General features: G+C 33.6%; 1 long non-coding RNA gene and 1 pseudogene across 2 annotated transcripts; one reads left to right on the top strand and one right to left on the bottom strand.

Moving 5' to 3' along the window:
• Positions 1 to 4458: 4458 nt before the first annotated feature.
• Positions 4459 to 7540, bottom strand: LOC125609063. Of its 2 annotated transcripts, XR_007339566.1 has the most exons (6): positions 7287 to 7540; positions 7037 to 7172; positions 6791 to 6951; positions 6452 to 6552; positions 5472 to 5843; positions 4459 to 5354 (listed from the first exon to the last, which is right to left on the bottom strand). It is a non-coding gene; the product is annotated as an uncharacterized LOC125609063 (long non-coding RNA). The 2 variants fall into 2 exon arrangements; XR_007339565.1 differs by having other exon boundaries at positions 4459 to 5843; positions 7287 to 7517.
• An 8-nt stretch (positions 7541 to 7548) lies between these two features.
• Positions 7549 to 8942, top strand: LOC106454090 (annotated as a pseudogene).
• Positions 8943 to 13205: the final 4263 nt, after the last annotated feature.

Here is a 13205-nt window from a genome sequence, read left to right as displayed (position 1 = left end):
ACCTACAACCATTTTATAGATTTCTCAGGGGATCAAAGTTGACTACATGTCGATCGATTCCGTTTCGAGGAAAAACATACACAAGCAAAGCTGTAAAGGTGTTTAAATAGCATAAAATATCTCCGTATGAGATATGCGGAAAATTATAAATATGTAAATCCTACTATATAAAAGAGACTATTTTAGAGGCTTCCAAGATGTGCCACATGGGCAAAAAAATTCCTGGCCAATCAATCTGCCATGTTATCCCAGAGTGGGCTCCAGCCCAAAAAATTGGAAAAAAAAGTCACGTGCTGGCCCAGCCTCTTACGTATTCATATATCCTAAGTATATTTATATAAAAAAATTATGATTTCGTATTATCATATTGTTTGTTCTTTTTTTCTATTGCTTCAATTCACACAAAAATTTCAAATTTGTATCCCGTTAATTCATGTTAGACAGTTATAACAGAAAGGCAAAAAGCACTTCTCCTCCATCATGAAGGCAATTAGCACCGGCTGCAATTACGGATTGTTTCCAAAATTTTGTTTTCTCTCATTAATACATATATCAACAGAATATATGAAATAAATTCATTAGATTGCATATTTGATACACACCGCTTACCAACCTCATCTCCGCTTAAGATTCACATCATCTTCCACTAAAAACATTGGAACGAGAAGAAAGGAGGAGACGAGTAATAGTCGTAACTCACTCAATCTGTGGATTTCCACATTTCAAGAACTCTCTCTTACACTTTCTCACGTTTTAAATCTTTCTTTCGTTTCAGGGCTGGCTTCCTCAACACAATGGTCAAATCAAACAACAATGATCCTCCACCTGTTGGAGGTAAATCGAACTTACAACTTTTTAATTTTTTTAATAATCCAACGTTTTTTTTATATAGAGATAGTGAGTTTTTTAAAATCATTTTTTATACAGATAGCAAGTTTATTGTTACAGTTATGGTTCTTAGTAGCAAGAACATCTTAGTTTCAAGGGTAGTAGAACATCAGACCTTAAAACTAGCTAAATTATAAAAAATTAAAAAAATATGATATTCATAAACCTTTGCATCTTTTTTTTTTTAAAAAAAAAATTGATTACGTAACCAACATTGCATGATGTCACATTCAAAATTATGGTTAGTTTTTATTTTGTAGTTTTATGATGATTACAGTACTATACATAATGAGAATGAATAATGTATATATATATATATATACAAATCTTGTCGTTAGTTTTTTGTTAAAGTTATCAAATATACTAATATATATATATAAATAAAATAGTCTAAGTGCAATGTTTTTTAACGGTACCAACAATTTTTAACCGCTTAAACTTTTCATGTTAGAGCTCGAATGCGAAAAATCAATTCGGAAAATAATAGTAGAGAGTTTAAAAATTTATTAATTTATAGAGATATTACTTTATAAAAATTCTCTTATATAAATTTCATATTTTAAGATATATTTATCTATACATTCAAATTATTTTTCAAATAAACCAAACACTCGAAAATATCAAATACTTAACGAACTTGGGCTGCCCTAGGTTGGGCTTGCCCGAATTGACACACCTCAAACATACAACCTCAAGCGTCAATATAAGATAATTTGGTTAAATTTGCACTGCCTAAGATAACAAATGACCCTTCTATTTTACCCAAAAAGGAGTGCAAAATGATCTTTTGTGATGAGTTTATTCAAAAGTTCAAGACTGATACACAATTTTTAAAAATCAACGATTATCATTGGGTCACATCAACCTACATATACATACTAATGTTAATTTAAATCATAATGTATTAGAGACAACAAGTTAATTGTTCCAATTGAGGTTCTTAGTTTTTAATACTTAATTAAAACTCTTATATACACACTATTGACTTATCAAGTTCTCTGTAGATTACAATTATTTAATATATTTGTGTATTCTTCATAGTTATAACTTTATATATTAAAAATATTCTTCTTTCCAATAACAGAATCATCAAGTTCGAACACTACAAAACATAAACATGGACGGCCGCTAGGAATACGGAAAAAAGTGAAAGGTACACACAAAATTAAATGAGTGAATCCAGCAATGTTCTATGTTATTTAATTATTAAATTCGATGAAAATTTAAACCTACTATCAAACCTACCAAAATAATTAAAAATTAACACCTCTAAATACCCATGGTTCAAAAAAATATAAGAATTATTAAAAATGGACAATACAAAATAATTCTCATTCTTATGTGTGCAGAACATGCAGCCGAAGATCACAACTATTGGGGCAACACCCTCGGACCGCAACCAGTAATCGTTAGGATCATTAGGATATGGCCCATCACAAATCACACAAATAAAAATGCTTTCCTAGGAACAACTTTCATTTGTCTCGACATCCAAGTTTGTCTACAAAATACTTACTTTTAATTGTTCCAACTACATTTCAAATGATTGCTTTTAACCACTAACCAGGAACAAAAATGGAAGGAAGGGTGCCTATTTCTACGTCTAACACAATGTAGCAACAGTTCGAGGAAGAGAAAATTTATCACATTAGATATTTTAATCTTCTTCCCAATAACCGACGGTACATGCTTACCGTTCAACCATACATAATCAATATCAATGAGACAACAATTATTACACTGATTCAAGAAAACATTCCACCGATTCCTTCATACATTTTCCGGCCCCAACGCTATCCCCAGTTGATCAGCTTAGCAAGTGCAACCAATTTACTCCCGGGTAAAAAAAAACATACATATCTCACATACCAATAAATTCTCTATTTTGGTCACTAAAAATCAATTATTCCCACAGATGTTGTTGGTCGCATATGCCTCATCCAAGGAAGTGATTTATATAACCACAACATAGATACAAAAATCATCATTGGATTCCGTTTACACAGGTACTAACATTTTATTAAATAAAAATTGGTTTCCACCTAAACAAAATGTAATACAATAATTTTTTGTAGATCCAAATTGGTACGTCTAACTTTCTGGGACAAGGAGGCGGCTAATTTCAGGGAGTTAAATCGCATATCTACCAGGAAAAACCAAATCGTAATCATCACAAGTATCATTCCACGGTTACATGAAGGTAATAAATTAAACATAAAGTTTTTGTCAAATAAAATGCTTACAAATATTTCACTTTTTCAGGGAAACTATCACTCACAACCACACCTGGATCACGCTTCTACTTTGACAACAATATTGATATCATACAACGCTTCCAAAAGAGGAATAAACTACTATCCTAAGCCTGATAGCAAACGACACCCGTCAATTTTTTAAAAATTTACGTTACCGCTTCCTACGTCAATTTATTATTAAAACTAACTTTAGTTTAAAAAATGAAACAGATGACGCGCTTCCACCGTCTTCACATTCTAAAAGAAACAAAACTTAACTTACACTTTCAGAAACAAAAAACTCCAATTTTAATTTACCGGTACTTTAATTAAACATGTAATCCGCGCGAAGCGCGGACACCGACTCTAGTTGATGATAACAAGTGATATACTTCTGTTTCAAGCGACAACAGTCAGCATACGTTATTTAGAAAACTTGCGTCTTTGAGTAAAAAAACATTGACGAAATTACACATATTTTGAAAACCTACATCATTCATATGTTTCTTTATGTTACTTATCTGTCTTTAGTTTGACATTTTCAAAAGTTTCCCTAATTTCAGAATATTTTGTTCTTTATACATATCGAATACAGTGAATATAAGAAGATTAAGTCGACCATTTTCAAATCCAATAATGGATTATTAATCTTGACATGCTATAGAAAATAAAACCGTGGTCATGCATGATCTAATAAATAAATGACGTCTCATACATGATACAAGTATTATTTTCTCTAAAACTGATGTCTCTAAAACCGGAGTATCTATTCCGGATCAGACAACCAATACAGGAGATGAAACGGATGGAGTCTCAGGTACGAAAAGGATTTAGATAACATATCTGATAACCGAATCCAAATCGGCTCCAAGATAGACCAGCTGAAAGAGCAGTACGTAGAACAGTATGTGGTGGTCTCTTCGTTTCAATGATTGATTGCAGAGAAGAACGCTTTGGCGGGGCAAACGGATCGAAGAGCCAAGCTAAGAAGCTGTGTATGTGTCCTCCTGCTCAACATTTTTTTAATTACCTTTTAGCAGTCTGTCTAATAACTATTTGTCATCATGTGTCTTATTCATCAATTCATTATTCTCTTAGAGGAGGCTAGATGCTCCAATAATTAGTTTATAATTAACTAGGGTTGGCCCGCCCTACGGGCGGGATATATTTTTCTTATGATTTAAATTATTATTTTTATAAGATTTTGTAATTTGTGTTTTAGGGTTGCATTTGCAAGAGATATGTATATAATAATTTTTGTTTTTAAGAAAATTTTAGATGAAAAAAAATTATATGTGGTAAGATATATTTTGCTTATTTACAATAATTGTTTCTATATTAAAGAATTATGGCATTAATATATGGGAAAATCTCCAAAATAACACCTTTTTAAGTTTATATCACAAAAACAGCACTCAAAAACTAAAATGACCAAAATAGCATTTTATCTTTTGAAAAATTTAAATTTTTTTATTTTTCAAAATTTGAAATCTTATCCCCAAAACCTCACTTCTCAACTCTAAACCCTAAAACCTAAACTCTAAACCCTAAACCCTAAATTGTAAACCCTAAACCCTACCCCTTGAGTGCTATTTTTGTGACTTTTGACCTTGAGTGCTAGTTTGGGAACAAAAACTTGATTTAATACTATTTTGGTCTTTTTTTTCCTAATATTAATTCTTGTATAGATTAAGTAAATATTTTCTTATTTAATCTCATACACTTTAGAGTTCTCGATTTAAATTGAACGGTTTTGGGATATTTTAAATTCTCTGTGTTACAATTGAAATAAAAAACAAAGAAAAACACGCTGGTTAAATATTTAATTGGTTTAAAGAGAATCCTGGACAGCTATCCTAAAAATATTTTAATTGTATGTTTTCTATCCCCTTTTACAAAAAAAAGTTCTCTTTTTAACTTTCTATATCGTTACCTCTGTATACTTTATAACATTTAATTTCTGCAATTACTTCTTTAAATACTTAACATGCAGATTTTAATACTTTACATTTCCATTTCAATCTTTTGTTTTAAAAATATATACTACAGTTAATATTTCTACACAGCTACATCATTCACAATTTACATATTGTAAATTATGTATATAAACAAAACAATTTTTCTATACTTATTTAACTTCATCCACTGCCGCATTGATCACATAAAACCCTCAGACTTACAAATCTGAATTGATCATGGGTCTTAAGAGTTAAGATGGAGAGCAAAGAAAACCTGCAAATATCACAGAAAGTTGTTATGCTGCAGAGAACCACGTAAACCTGCATACCTTAGTAATAAATAAATAAATATATATATGTTGAGATGGCATTAATTTGTTTATACACTAACGGTTCATCCATCATGTTATGTTTAGTAGCTTCCACAACGTGTGTGGTCAGCTTGGCATGGCTAGCTAGATTTGAGTTAGTTCCCAACAATCTTTTGGCGAAGTTATATAAGCAATGGCAACTTTCTTGACTTGTAGCAAACACCCACTGCACTAAGCAGTGCAAGCCTAACTGAGATGGATGGTTGAATGTTGCAGTGAGTAAACTAAAAAATCAACATAAAATTGTTGTGGTTTTACCTTATGCATCTGAAAGAGAAATTCATGTGGACTCTTTAAAAATCAACCATTAAGGTTTCTAAGGGAAGCTAAAGAGCATTATTGGGATCAATGTGCTTGTTTAGTTTGCTGAATCAGATGGACTAAAACATCAACTGCAAGAAATACGGTAACACATTCATCAAGCTACAATAATTAACTATCATTAGTCCAAAAATACTTCACATACACTTATCTGCAATGCAAAATCCAATTAAAAAATTTTCTCCACAAACAGCCCCTCAGAAGATTGTTATAATACTTCTGATCATCTGGAGCATCAACTTTTAAGGATTCTTTTATTCTACAATATAAGTGGATGGAAATGTAGTATCTGAAACGTAGAAAAAAAAAACAAATAATATAGATCTTTATAAAGAAACATGAACTCAAATTCCTAGGCGAGAAAGAAAACCTAAGTAGTATCTATATTGTTTGACAACTATATTGCATCTTTCTTCTCATATATATCAAAATACATGCAGTCGTTATATTGTGCTTCTCTTCTTCCTCTACAAACTTTGACCCTTTTCGAGATTTTAAATAGAGATTTTGGTTTTCAAATAGACTCTAGACTAATTAATGGTACATAATTGCATCTACAACAAACAATAGCACAACTAAGACCATACAGGTTATTATAATTTTGATTGAATGGTCTGTAAAGATTACAGAGCAATATTTTGTATATCATTGCCAAAGGTTAAAGATGTATATTACTCACCATGATCTGCATCATTTCTCTTCATTCTCTTGTGCATTCATATCCTTTCGCCGCAAACGTCTCCAATCATGCCAAACCGTACAAATTCATGGGGGTTTGCTCTGTCAGATCAAATACATGTATTGTATAACAACCATGAGCTCACAAAGAAAATACAATTATCATAAAATCAGGCAAAAACAATCCAAGATATAAAGTTTCTGCCTTTTCATGATAAAATTCAAAACAAAAAACACTGACATGTTCTTCACTCATCAGCTGTTTAAGTCTCGTATATATAAATTCAAAAAAAAAATCTGCAGCTACAAAGATTACTTAGAAAGACTAATCTTACACAACCTTTCAGAACCTCCATTGTTGGTGAAACTAATCAGAGCTTCCAGCTAACAACGAACCCTAAAGATTCACGGTGGCAACTCGTGAAGCAGATAGAGGTGAGTAAAGCAACTCCGCTCCAAACGCGGCCTGATTAGCGCCTTCTCCGCTGGCGAGCGTTTGATCTGCAATTTTAAGCTATTTGATCATCTAAAAAAAAAACATACACGAAGAGTTTAATCGGATTGATCATGTATAAAAACAACTCACATTGACATCAATCAAGAGCATGTCGACCCACATCAACTCCCCACCGCGTTTCACATTCTTCGCCTCCCAGAATCGCAGAAGTCGAGCTTCAACAGCGGATGAGCACTTGCCGGACTTGAGGTCTGAGAAGAAAACCCTGGGAGTAGACATGACAAATCTAAAGCGGAATCTATAGGAGTAATAAGCAAAGAAGAAAGATTTGGTGAATCGAAGATGAGAGATACGATGTCTATTTATACAAAAATCTCACCGCCTATGCAACGCGACGACCGCATTGAAGGCACATCGTGGAGGTAATAATAAATGGGAGTTAAGTCTCGTCTGAACCGTTACCGGAATCGCAAATCAGGACGGAGGCGATGGTGTAATCGCGAGACGCGATCTAGGGTTCTTCACTTACGGGCCTGGCAAATGAAGCCCAAATCAAAAGCGCGAAAAGGAGTGAAGAAAGCGCGGTATGTGGAGAAGCGCGACACGCGTCAACTCTATATCAAAAGAATTTACACGTGGACATGACGGGAGAGACTCAAACATTCTTTTATATAATTAGATGTGTTGCTTGCATGCTAAATTGCCTTCAAATCCAAATAAGAAAATAAATACTCCCTCCGTTTCATAATAGATGAAGTTTTAGTACTTTGCACACATATTAAGAAATTATCTTTTTAAACATAAAATCATTAAAATATAATTTTAAACTAATTTATTTAATTATAAACAAAAATAATAAAAACACAATTGGCTACACAGTTTTTGATAAAGTTAAAGTTACCTAGATATGTGAAAACATCATCTATTGTGAAACAAAAACAATCACCTAAAACATCATCTATATTGAAACAGAGGGAGTATAAGAGAACAAAAAAAGTGTCAATAAATATTAAAATAAATGTTAGACTCTAACTCTGACCAGTAACCAGGAACATTGAGAACAGATAGAAAAAAAATGGACAGAAATAAAATTATAAAAATGAGGAAGAATTATTATTGCTTATCATATTTAAGAGGAACTAATTATATTTCTCTACAATAAAAAAGAAACAAGGAAGAATGGAAATGAAAAACTTTTCTGGTAAAAAAATTTAAAACATTAAAAAAGTACATTATTCCTCTGCACTCATTGGTCACCATTCATAACTTAAGTCTTGCTGTATACGAAATAACCCTAGCGATCTTCTTCTTCGGTCATGGCTGATTCATCTCTAGCGATCAATAATGTTTCTTTGGTCAAAGGAACAGGCCATGAAGGAGACAGTTCCGACTCTACTCTTAGACCGTCGGAGGTGCTCCTAGGGACTACTATTAAAGATAATCCTTCAGCGTTCGATGCGTGGATTTCCCTAATTGAAGAGACAGAGAGGATAGGTCAGGACTGCATAGCAAACATCCGGAAGGTGTATGATGCTTTTCTTAGCTGAGTTTCCTTTGTGTCATGGCTACTGGAAAAAGTATGCTGATCATGAGAGTGAAACGGACAAGGCCTTGTGCGTTTATCAAAGAGCAGTGGATGAGTTGAAGTATTCAGTGGATTTCTGGTTGCATTATTGCACTCACGTCATAAATACATCTGATGATATAGCATTCATCAGAGAACTCTTCGAACGAGTTTTGGAGTACGTTGGAACTGATTATCTGTCATCTCCACTATGGGATAAATACCTTGAATATGAGTCTACACTGCCCAAGGACTTTAGCCGTCTTGCAATGATTTACACCAGAAATATTGGAGAATCCTATTCATAGTCTTGAGAGATATTTCGACAGTTTTAAAGAATTAGCTCAAGCATTGCCTCTGTCGGAACTAAGGAGTGCTGTGGCAGTTGCTGGTACTACCAACGCTGAGTTTAAAGAGCAGAATGGGGATATCATTGGCGCAAGAGCCTCGTTTCAAACTACTGTATTCTGAAATATCCCCAGGACATGTCGAAGCAGTAATGGGACATGCCAACATGGAACATCGCATAGGAGATTCGGATGGTGCTTGCTCCGTGTATGATGATGTGATTGCTCTTGAAAGGAGCAAAAAAGACTCTATATTACTGCCGCTTCTGTATTCTCAGTACTCAAGGTTTTCATATTTGGTGTTGACTGATGCTGAGAAAGCTAGGATCGTATTGTAGTGGAAGCGCTTGACCACGTGAAACCGTCAAAAGAGTTGATCGATGAACTGTTGTATTTGGAGTCTATTATGCCACTTCCAAGAAACATTGATCAGTTTAAGCCGCTTATCGAAAATTTTATTAATCCAAATGCAGCAGAGATGCATATTGATCAGTTTAAGCCATTTATAGTCTCATACATAATATTGTTTAACATAATTGTATATAAAACCTATCTACAGAGCATTGAAACAATGTTTATCAACGGGATTGAGACATGGGCGCCTACTCTTCCGGTTAAGAGAGCCGTTGTTGATTTTTCCTCTCCAAACATTTTCAAGAAAATGCATGTTGGTCATGTTAGATCAACAATCATCGGTGACACCATAGCTCCAATGCTAGAGTAATCAAATGTTGAAGTTCACCGCAGAAACCATGTTGGTGACTGGGGAACACAGGTACGCTCGCTCTTTGTCGTGGTTTCTTAAACGTTGGAAACAAAGTGCTGATGTATCCAAAATCCAGATTCAAAGAAACTAAACACTAAGCTTATTCTGCGGTTTAGAATGTTAATTTAATACCTCTTTGAGAAGTTCCTGATTCAGATCGTGCGGGTAATATATGCATTGGTGATCTAAAGGAATGGACACCAGTGGAGATAGTCCTAGCAGCTGAGGCAGTTGCATATGGTGCGGTGAAGCAAGTAGTCATCTCTATTCTACTGCATGCTGTGATGACTATTTTTTACCAAGCCTGCAACCAAATTTGGTATATGTTTTCATGTGTTACCACTAGCTTGCGGTTTCGTTTAATTTCATTTCAGAGTATGCTGACCTGAAGAACAACAGATCGACTCCTTATACTTTCGGTTATAACAATATGAGGACAAGGTGCTAAACTTACTAGCTAGTTTTTTTTTCTGCAGTCACCTAGTCGTGCTTATTGAACATTTTGATCATATTGTCATGAGCAGGGAGAGACAGCCGTTTACCTTCTTTACGCCCATGCTCGGATCTGTTCAATCATCAGAGAGTCTGGAAAAGAAATTGATGACTTGAAAAAAGTATTTTTAGCCCACATGAACTCAAACTGCTTAATGTTTTCGTCTTGTGTTTCAACATCTACTTTACTGCAGACAGGAAAGCTAGCATTGGATCATGCCCATGGAAGAGCACTGGGGCTACATCGCTTGCTACAATTTTTTTGAGGTTAAAGCACAATGCTTATTAGATATTTAACTTCTTTTTTCATGGTAATATAAGATGAACAAGTGCACAACCCATGTGTGAGTGTAATGTAGACGGTTAAAGAAGCGTGCACCGAATTGTTTCCTAACGTGTTGTGCAAGTATCTTTACAATTTATCTGAACACTTCAACAAATTCTACCTCATGGTCCACATCTATCGGGTAAGCCTATCACCAAGAGAGTCTACGTGTCTACGTAGCCTAATATTGCGACAGTAAACTGCAACATAGCTGCAAAATTAACCAACCATTTTTCTAATCATTCACTTGAAATATTCATTTGTTGGTATTCTCTTATAGTCTGTTCGCAAATGTTACCCGATATATTTTCATTGTAAGCGAATCGATGTGGTATTAATATGTTTTGGTTTACTCGAACCGGTTTGGGTAAATGGCTACTATCTGTCTGGTTCACGTGGGGGTGGGGGACCAGCCAAGCGGTGACGTTCTATAGTGACAGTGGCATGAGGAAGACCATAAACGGAAAACACGGAAACGGGTGTGTTCTTAAGGGCGTATGCGAAGTCGACGACCAGACTACATGGCTCTGTTCTGATTGGGATCCAATTATATCTTCCCACGTGTCCCTGTTGGTCCAGTACGGTCCACTCGACATGTAGTTTTCAGGCGTGTCTATTACCCAAGTTGACATGAGAGAGGGTTCCATGAATATTAAATAATATACCTTCTTATAAGCTAAATTATGTATTTTGAAAACAAACTGTAAACGAAAAAAAAACAGTAAACGGATAAGTTATCCCTTTGCATAAATAGCTAACATAAAATAGTTGAGGTTGTGCATGTCTTACTAAGGTAAGTGGTGGAAAGCAACGTACCCGAAAGATAAAAACTATATGAAAGCTAGATGCGATTGTTTCTGAAAAAACAATCACACAAGTTAGGTGCGATTGTTAAAAGAAAGTTAATTACTCTTATGGGTTAATCATTATTGTATTCAGTTGATTGTTAAATAGGGGTCCATGTGTTAGCTCAATCATTTTCATAATCAAAGGGCCCTACTATTTCCTGATATATGCTCCGCTCGTGAACTAGCTGTGACTGATTGACTCTATACACTGTAACTCACGAACCTTTCGATCTTATTTTATTTTGAATGGTATGATTAACAATATTTTTTTTGCTCAAGGCTTTTGTTTTTGCTGAAGGATAATTAACAGTATTACATATATATGTCAGCAGTGGCGGAACCAGCTCCACCTTTCACTGGGGTCAATTGCATAATTTTCTTATGTGACAGGGGTCAAATATTTAAATCTGCAACATTTTCAGTTTTTTTTTTCTCAAAATACAAAGAAATTTTTTCTTTTGATAAATTTCCATGTGGGTCATATGACCACCCTCACATTAAAGTAGCTCCGCCACTGTATGTCAGTCTCATGTTTGGGAAAATTCAGACCACTTTCGTAGGCAAGTAAGAAAACGAAATCAATCAGACCTTGGTTTTTAGTTGAACGTCCAGATCTGTCATCTATCATCATAATCAGTCATTACTATCATTCAAACTTGTTAACACATGCATGTTTTCAAATGATCTAGAAAATAGTTATTTATGTGGTGTCAGAATATGATTTTTATTATACTATAATCTAAGCCATGCATAGCTGACATGGAGACAGGGACGTATAATCTTTTATAGACCCATAATTTCTGGACAGTTGAGAAAAATAATTTATACATGCCTATCAAAGTTTCTTTTTCTTTTTTTTGAAAAAGGGTTCCTATCAAAGTTTCATCTATACTAGTATTTTATTTTAGTGTCAGCCTTACTGTTTAGCTTCTAGTTTACTGAATATAGACGTGAGTAAGTTTTTGTTCTATATTACGAGAGGTTCATATTCAATGTAATTAATTTAAAAAAGAAATTCAATGTGTGATTGTGAATATGCTTACTATGTAAGAAGATTTTTTTTCATTCAATCTGGGGTTATCTAGGCCGAGATCAAACTAATTTCCTGAAAAATTAGTACTGACGACTAATCCGGTCTTGAGTTTTTTAACGAAGCCTGAAGCATGTTTCCATTTTCATCTCATCAAGCAAATAATAACTTAGTTTCTGGCAGAACTCGAACCTATAACCGACTTGACTTGATTTAAACCCTTTAACAAAAAAAATAACCGACTTGATTTATATCTTATTTGCAAATTCTTCTATTCCCACAAGACTACTACTGCTTAGTTTATGAAAGAAGGTTTAGTTTAGTAACATATGATCTCGTGGTTGTGTGTTCTATATCATCAAAAGAAAGAAGAAGAAAAAAAAAAAAAAAAAAAAGAAGGTTATACTCAAATTTGATTTACACATAAATTTAGTGGGTTTCTTGTCAAGTTTTGATGTGTGGGGTGAGCTGGTGTTTCATATTGGGAAGATGATCGGACAAATCACGTTAAGAAAAGCTAAATAATTCCGGAATAAAACAAGAACAAGACAAAAAGACGAAACATTTTTAAATTCTTATAAATTTCTTTTAAATATTTTAGACAACCAATTAATCTGTTCATGAGAATGCTCTTTGTGTGGTAATTCGAATGACTTTTTAAATGCACTCTCTCTTTTGAGATTACTTATTTTAGATTTCAACACACAGATTAAAAAAAAAATTAATTTTATATATTAACTAGATAAAAACATTATTACCAATACATTAACCACATTTCAACCAACTAATAAATAAATAAATATATAAAATCAATAATTTTTGTATTAAAATATAAAACAATATTTATTTTGGAACAAAATTTATATCTTAAACAGAGAGAGTATGATATACTATGGCTTACGAAAATAAATTAGGTAAATCGTTTG

This window comes from Brassica napus, chromosome A5 (assembly GCF_020379485.1).
Source record: "Brassica napus cultivar Da-Ae chromosome A5, Da-Ae, whole genome shotgun sequence".
Classification (NCBI taxonomy): Eukaryota; Viridiplantae; Streptophyta; class Magnoliopsida; order Brassicales; family Brassicaceae; genus Brassica; species Brassica napus.
Note: the sequence above shows the minus strand (reverse complement) of the source record. Positions and strands in the feature narration are given on the sequence as shown.